This window comes from Triticum aestivum, unplaced genomic scaffold, assembly GCF_018294505.1.
Source record: "Triticum aestivum cultivar Chinese Spring unplaced genomic scaffold, IWGSC CS RefSeq v2.1 scaffold84851, whole genome shotgun sequence".
NCBI classification, from domain to species: Eukaryota; Viridiplantae; Streptophyta; class Magnoliopsida; order Poales; family Poaceae; genus Triticum; species Triticum aestivum.
In genome coordinates, this window is record NW_025234330.1 from 1 (window position 1) to 7,177 (window position 7,177).

Consider the following 7,177-nt stretch of genomic DNA (forward strand, 5'->3'; position numbering starts at 1 on the left):
GTGAGAAACACTTGAATTTGACAAGATAGATATGAACAACTGCACTCCTACTATATGGTTGATTGATGACTACTGAAAGCTTGCCGGTAGAACCAAGCGTCTGTTCAGCTGCCTGTCCAAGTCCAGGGACACACGACGTCATTCACGGAGCGTCATGCCATGCGTGATAGGTGGATCGTGTCTGCTCCACATCTCCTTTTGCATGGCCAGGAACGGGTGCGCTTGTTTCCAAATTGCAGTCGATGGGTGATCGCTGCATCCCAACAACCAGATTAATGGTACACCAGCCAGCTGGGACACAACAATTATTTGATCAGGACCCTACAGGACCTGTATGTCACCTCAAGTACAGATCACTAGTGGAGTGCGTTCGCACAAGTGATTTCATCATGCCCTTCCTCTTCGGCCTGTAAGATACAGTATCTTATGTTTACAATTTGAAATAAAGAACAGTCACTTTGCCTGAAAAGAAATTCATGATTTAGAAAAGGCACTTCGTCTGAAAAACAACTCATGATTTGAAAAGGCACTTCATCTAGAAAACAATTTATGATTTCGAGAAAATGAACAGTATGTACACTGTTCACCACTAAAAATCCTCACATTTGCCACGGGCGATGGAAAAGACGTCAGAGTTATCCTCATTTTAGTTTTTTGGAAAGTGTGGAAGCACCAAAATGCAATTGTTTTTTATGGGTGGTACCATCAGTAAACCATGTACTGGATAGGAAAGAAGGAGAGGGCCAGGCATGGAAGCAGGCAGGCATGATGGAAGGGGACATAACCCCCTTCCTGGGAGCGTTATCATTGTGGGCTACGGTGAGAGTGTAGACTAGATATAGCTCAAGCGGAGTTGGGTTCATGTAACGTAACATGTAACACCAACGTGAAAGGGCTCTTTACCCCACTCCTCTCTTTAATATATAGTATACACACTCGTGCTTATTCGAAAAAAAAAACTTATTTCGTCATAGAACATTGCATGTGTGGCCGTATACATCCATATTACCATGTAGAATTTGTTTGATCATTTCCTGAAGCTTCGAAATAAGATTTTTAAACTATTCATAATAAAGCGCGCACTCACGCCTGTGTTCCAAAGTGACTTTTTGTATAGACGCATGCCATTGTTAAAGTTCCACAAACACAGAGCCTTACGCAAGGGGAACATGACATAACACTATCAAGGGTTGCTCGATTCTCCCAGATTCAGACCATACCCCAGCTTCTTCCAGAATTTCAACCTCCATTTGTTGGACAATCCTAGGTAGTTAGGATTTAATTAGCTAGGATTTTCAAACACGTGAATCGAGTGGACATTCGTCTTCCTAGATTGGTTAGTTATAGCATCTACAACTGGGCATCTCAAACCCCCGTCGTATGCCCGGGCAGATGGCCCGTCACTGACAGGTTAAAAAAACACGACCCAGACGAGCGCTTCAATCCGGCCTCAAACTTCCGGTCTGACCGGCACCCCTCATATCCAGTCCAATTTTGGGGTGATCGGGCCGTGACCCGGTGCGTTCGTCACGTCAGATCCAGCCCACCCGACCCCACATATATTCATCTCTATCTGCTCCCCCGATCAAACCCTAGCCACTCAACTCCACTCCCTCCACTTCCCTCCATCACCCAAGTTCTTGTTCGGCGATCTCCGGCCTTCTCCGACATGGCAGGAAGTGGATCCGAGTCCTAAACCTCCATAGCCGTCGACCCTAAGCTGAGGAGGAGATGACCGTCCGACTTGCGATTCGCCGCTTCTGGGGGGAAGCCGCCCGACAGCAGCGCCCGGGCTCCTTCCGTCAGGAATCCATTGCGTCCGCCCAAATGGCACATGGACCCGCCATGAGGTGTGTCGCCGCTGCATCACCGGAGGCGGTTCGGTCCATCTGGTGTCCGAACGCACTGGTGGACACACTACCCCTCCGTTGGCACGCCGAGGCACGCATGGGTGTCGTCCGACGCAAACATGATGCATCTTGCCCGCCGTGCGAGGCAGTGGGAGCGGGAGATGACGGTACCTCTCCTGATCCATCATCGATCTCATGTCCATCGGCACCGTCAGGATTCTGGGCTCAGACGAGGAAGAGTAGGGCATGAAAGATGGCGGTGCCTTCAGTCCTGTAACCGGTCCATGTCCCATGTCCTACACTACCTTGCCGGCGATCGGACCAACACTTTGAGGGAAGCATCCAGCTGCTGGACATAGACACGGCGAAGCAGGACGAGCTCCGCTTCAGATTAGGTTTACGTGGCATGTAATAGTACGAATTTGAGATTTCAAATTCGAGGTATCCAATTATCGAATCAATTACTTAAGACGTGACCGGTCACTGTCTGCGGGCATTGAGGGATCGGATTTGCTGTATCCGGCCGCTGCCGTACCCTTTTATTGGTCGTGTGCGTATGGCCGGCCGTTCATGTGCTCTTCAATTACTCGCCTCCTTTTCCTTGTGTACGGGTGATTGCTACTCCGCAACAACCAGATTAATTGTGATACACACCAACCAACAAGAAACATGGCGGGACACTGCAATTATTTGGTTAGGACACAGGTACGTGTAGTAAAGTGCCCATAGCTAGTAAGATGCCTTTCTTTCGAGATGACTTGCCAGTATAAATCAGAGCGCATTCCAAGTGTAGCGCATGCTAACCTCACGTCACGTCCTCTTTCTCGATCTAGAGCAATATTCATAATTGTTCCGACCTCGATCCGTGAGTTGTGACGAAGGGGAAGAGGCCGGCCGGCGATGGCCGACACGGTGTTGAGCATGGCAAGGTCAATGTTGGGCGGCGCCATCAGCGGACTCGGCTCCCCTGACGTACTGCAGGGCGCAGTTGGGTCACTGACAGGTGGGTCAACTTGCTTTCGGGCCCACCTGTCAGTGGCCCAACTGCGCCCTGCAGTACGTCAGAGGAGCCTCGTCCGCCATCAGCACGGCCGCCTCTGCCGCCGCCGACGAGATGAGCCTCCTCATGGGCGTGCGTAAGGATATCTGGTAACTTTCTCGTGGCTAGCTCGGGTCCAATCCTATTTCATTTATGGAAGAGTACAGTCACAAATGTCTATTTTTTTATATTTGGAACGAACAAATTACAAAACTGAAAGATTGATGACAAAAATAACTCAGTCATAAAAGATTGGCCTATGAAGTTTCGCCTCAACGGATATTTTATTTTTGCCTGTGGCACCTGTTCGGATCGGATTCTAACATCGAATTGTCAACATAGAGCCTCCATCTCATTTTAAACATCAGCTCCCCCTTTCTAGCGGAAACGGGTTAGATCTATGAATGCTTGAAACATCACCATTAAGTTTACTTCAACTATTAGCATTACAAAACTTACATCTGCAGCAAGGCCAATGTTTAGGAAGGTAGAAATTTCGTCATATATTGTTGTATATTATGATCTATCGGATGTCACCAGTGGTTGTTCTAACTTCTAAGCTTTTTTTTGAACATTTGTTTGCCAGGTTCATCAAAGACGAGCTAGCAACGATGCAGGCTTTCCTGTTGGCTGCTGAAGGGATGGAAGAGAAAGACATACTACTGAAGGTGTGGGCAGAGCAAGTAAGGGACCTATCATACAATATTGAAGATTGCCTTGGTGAATTCATGGTGCATGTCGCAAGTCAAAGCTTGTCAAGGAAGTTGATGAAGCTCAAAGATCGCCATCGAATCGCGATACAAATTCGTGATCTCAAATCAAGGGTTGAAGAAGTGAGCAATAGGAACACACGATACAACCTGATTGAGAAGAACAAATTCGCTAGAGCCACTGATGAGAAGGATTCTTGCATGGAAGATATTCGCAACCAATCTGCCAACAACATTGATGAAGCTGAACTTGTGGGGTTCTCCAAGCCAAAACAAGAGTTGATAAATCTCATAGATGTTCATGCCATAGATAGCCCTGCTCAAGTAGTGTGTGTTGTCGGCATGGGTGGTTTGGGTAAGACTACTCTTACAAGGAAGGTTTATGAAAATATGGATAACTTTTCGTGTTGTGCTTGGATCATTGTCTCTCAGTCATTTGTCAGGATGGGGTTTCTCAAAGTTATGATCCAAGAACTTTTTGGTAGTGAAGCATTGAAGAAGCAGCTTGAAGGGAATGATGGGAGCGAAGTGAATCTCGCCAACTATCTTAGAGAAAATCTACTTGGGAAGAGGTATTTTGTTGTCCTTGATGATTTGTGGAACATAGATGATTGGAATTGGATGGAAACTTTTGTTTTTCCTAGTATCAACAACAATGGTAGCCGGATAATGGTAACAACACGAGATCTTGGCTTAGCTGAGAACTGCACTTTGGGACCTTCTAGCTCACTTATCTACCGCCATGAACCCCTAGAAACAAATGATGCCATAAATCTGCTACTAAGGAAGACTAGGAAAAATGAGGAAGAAATGAAAAAAGATGGGGATATGAGGAAAATAGTTACTAAGATAGTCAAAAAGTCTGGACAGCTACCCCTAGCTATACTCACAATAGGAGGCATGCTTGCCACTAGAGGGGTTGATGAGTGGGAGAATATTTATAAACAGCTCCCCTCAGAGCTAGAGAGAAATGGGAGCCTTGAAGCAATGAGGAGGATGGTTACTCTGAGTTACAATCACTTGCCTTCTCATCTTAAGTCATGTTTTCTATATTTAAGCATATTTCCTGAGGATTTTGAAATCAAAAGGAGGCGTATGGTGGAAAGATGGATAGCCGAGGGGTTTATTATTGCCAGGAGTGGGGTGAGTGTTGAGGATGTTGGGAATAGTTACTTTAATGACCTAATCAACCGAAGCTTGATTCAGCCATCAAGAGTGAACATTGAAGGAATTATCAAGAGTTGTCGAGTTCATGATATTGTTCGGGATGTCATGATCTCGATTTCTAGAGATGAAAATTTTGCATGGTCTACATCAGATAAAGTAATGGGCATAGGAAGGGATAACTTCCGTCATATAGCACTGCAAGGCAGTTGGTGCCCAAATAAAGGCCTGGATTGGAACCATGTCCGATCATTGACTGTGTTTGGCGAGAGACCCATGAAGCCGGCACTTTCACTATGTTCGCCCGACTTTAGGATGCTCAGAGTCTCGGATCTACATGATGCCCAGTTTGTAATAGAACAAAAAGATATCAGCAGCATAGGGTCGTTACGTCATTTGAAATATGTCCATGTTTTGTCTTCATATAAAGGTGAAAGTTATATTTACACGCTCCCAAGAACCATAGGGAACATACAAGGCTTGCAAACTTTGGACATGAGAAATAGTGCTGTAGCATCACTACCAACTGAGATCACTAAACTACAAAGCCTTCGTATCCTCCGTTGCAGCAAAGAGAGTACAGATGCTGATTTATACTTACTTTACCCCATGACCTGGTTCATGTCCACATTCTGTATGCCTATTCTATTCACTCCTTTGGTTAGTTTAGAACGGCGTCGAGAGATTATGATGTTCATTCACATGGCCTGGACTGGTCGACTGACCAACTCTCGGGGTATGCAAGTGCCCAAAGGAATCAGCAACCTAAAGGAGTTAGAGATATATACTAGAGGTCGTGGATATTGAGCGGACAAGTAGGAAAGCAGTTAAAGAGCTCGGGGAGCTTATAAAGCTAAGAAAGTTAAGTGCCACAGTATGGGCAAGCAAGCAAAAGAGCAAGATATTCTGCACATCCCTTGAGAAGCTCACTTCCCTCACATCTCTTTGTCTTTGTGCGGACGGTATTTATCAGGGAAATAGTGTATCACTCAAGTGGTTGTTGCAGTCTATTTCCTCCCCTCCCCCTCTCCTGAGGAAGCTGAATTTGCAAGGAGATCTCGGGGAGATGCCTGAGTGGTTTGGGGGTCTGGTACATTTGGTGAAGATTGAGTTATGGTATAGCAATCTGAAGGATGGAGATAAAAGCATGAAACTACTAGGCACACTGCCCAAGCTGATGCTCCTTCGTCTTTATTTTGATTCTTATGTTGGGGAGAAACTGGTTTTCAGAGCAGAAACATTCCCAAATCTCAGGAGACTTGATATTTGGAGCCTGGAGCAACTGACAGAGTTGACATTTGAGGTGGGCACCTCGCCCCTATTGGAAAAGATAGAAATTCTCTGCTGCAGTTTGAAATCAGGGATTAATGGTATCAATCACCTTCCAAGTCTCAAGGAGATTTTACTTGGTTGGGATGGTAAAGTGGCAAGGCTTGGTATGCTGCAACGTGAAGTGGATGGACACCCCAACCATCCCGTTCTGCGACTGCTGTGGGACCGGAACCGCCACGACCTGGGTGACGTCGCCGAAGGTTCCACTACTGCAGTACAAGCGGAGGAGGAAGCGACGGAGCAGGAGGAATCATGTATCCATAACGACCCTGCAGCAGCAGGAGAAAGCTCCTCCTCACAGGTGGTGGCCGTGAGGACGGGAAGCGACAGGTTAGCTAATTTCTCTCTGAACTAATGATGTCCTATATCCACTTAGCACAACTGAACACATGCTCTTGCTCGCCTGTCGTTGTTGGTGTTGTTGTAGCATCCAAGATTCTGAAGATGATTTTTGCTCCTGCATTTCTGACGACGACGACAATGCTTGATTCTATTGCTGCTCGTTTCTTTATTCAGCTCGTCATGGTGTAGATTCTCTGGTAAATATCGAATACCCCTCTTTGTTTATTTCGATCTGCAATGCTAGTCAACAGTGTTCTTTTTTGCTAATCAATTATTTCTGACACAAACAGCGTGCATCACTCTACTCTTGTGGAATCTCTCCATCACCACTTGGTCTCTGTTATAGATGCCCCTTTCTCATGCTAGTCTGGAATATGGTATGATCAACTCATGAATCATGAAGAGACACAACCTGCATTCTCTGATCTGCCCACTGCATACCAATGCTGTAAGATGGCACCTTAGGTTGGTCTGTTGTTTACTCTGCTCCCTATATACCTGCATGTAGAATAGTTATCAAATGGTGATGTTTATTATCTACTCCCTCCGTCCGAAAAACCTTGTCCCTCAAATGGATGTATCTAGCACCAAGTTAGTGTTAGATATATCCATTCGAGGGACAAACTTGGGACAAGCTCTTACAATACATTTCTATTCTCTTCTGCTTTATTGCCTTCCATAACAGCAAATATGGTTTTCACTGAAGACGAGTTTCTAGTTGTAGTTGATGATCAATCTCT

General features: G+C 45.7%; 1 pseudogene; it reads left to right on the forward strand.

Annotated features, from left to right (window-relative positions):
* The first annotated feature begins 2,519 nt into the window (after positions 1-2,519).
* LOC123176167 (disease resistance protein RPM1-like) lies at positions 2,520-7,171 on the forward strand (annotated as a pseudogene).
* Positions 7,172-7,177: the final 6 nt, after the last annotated feature.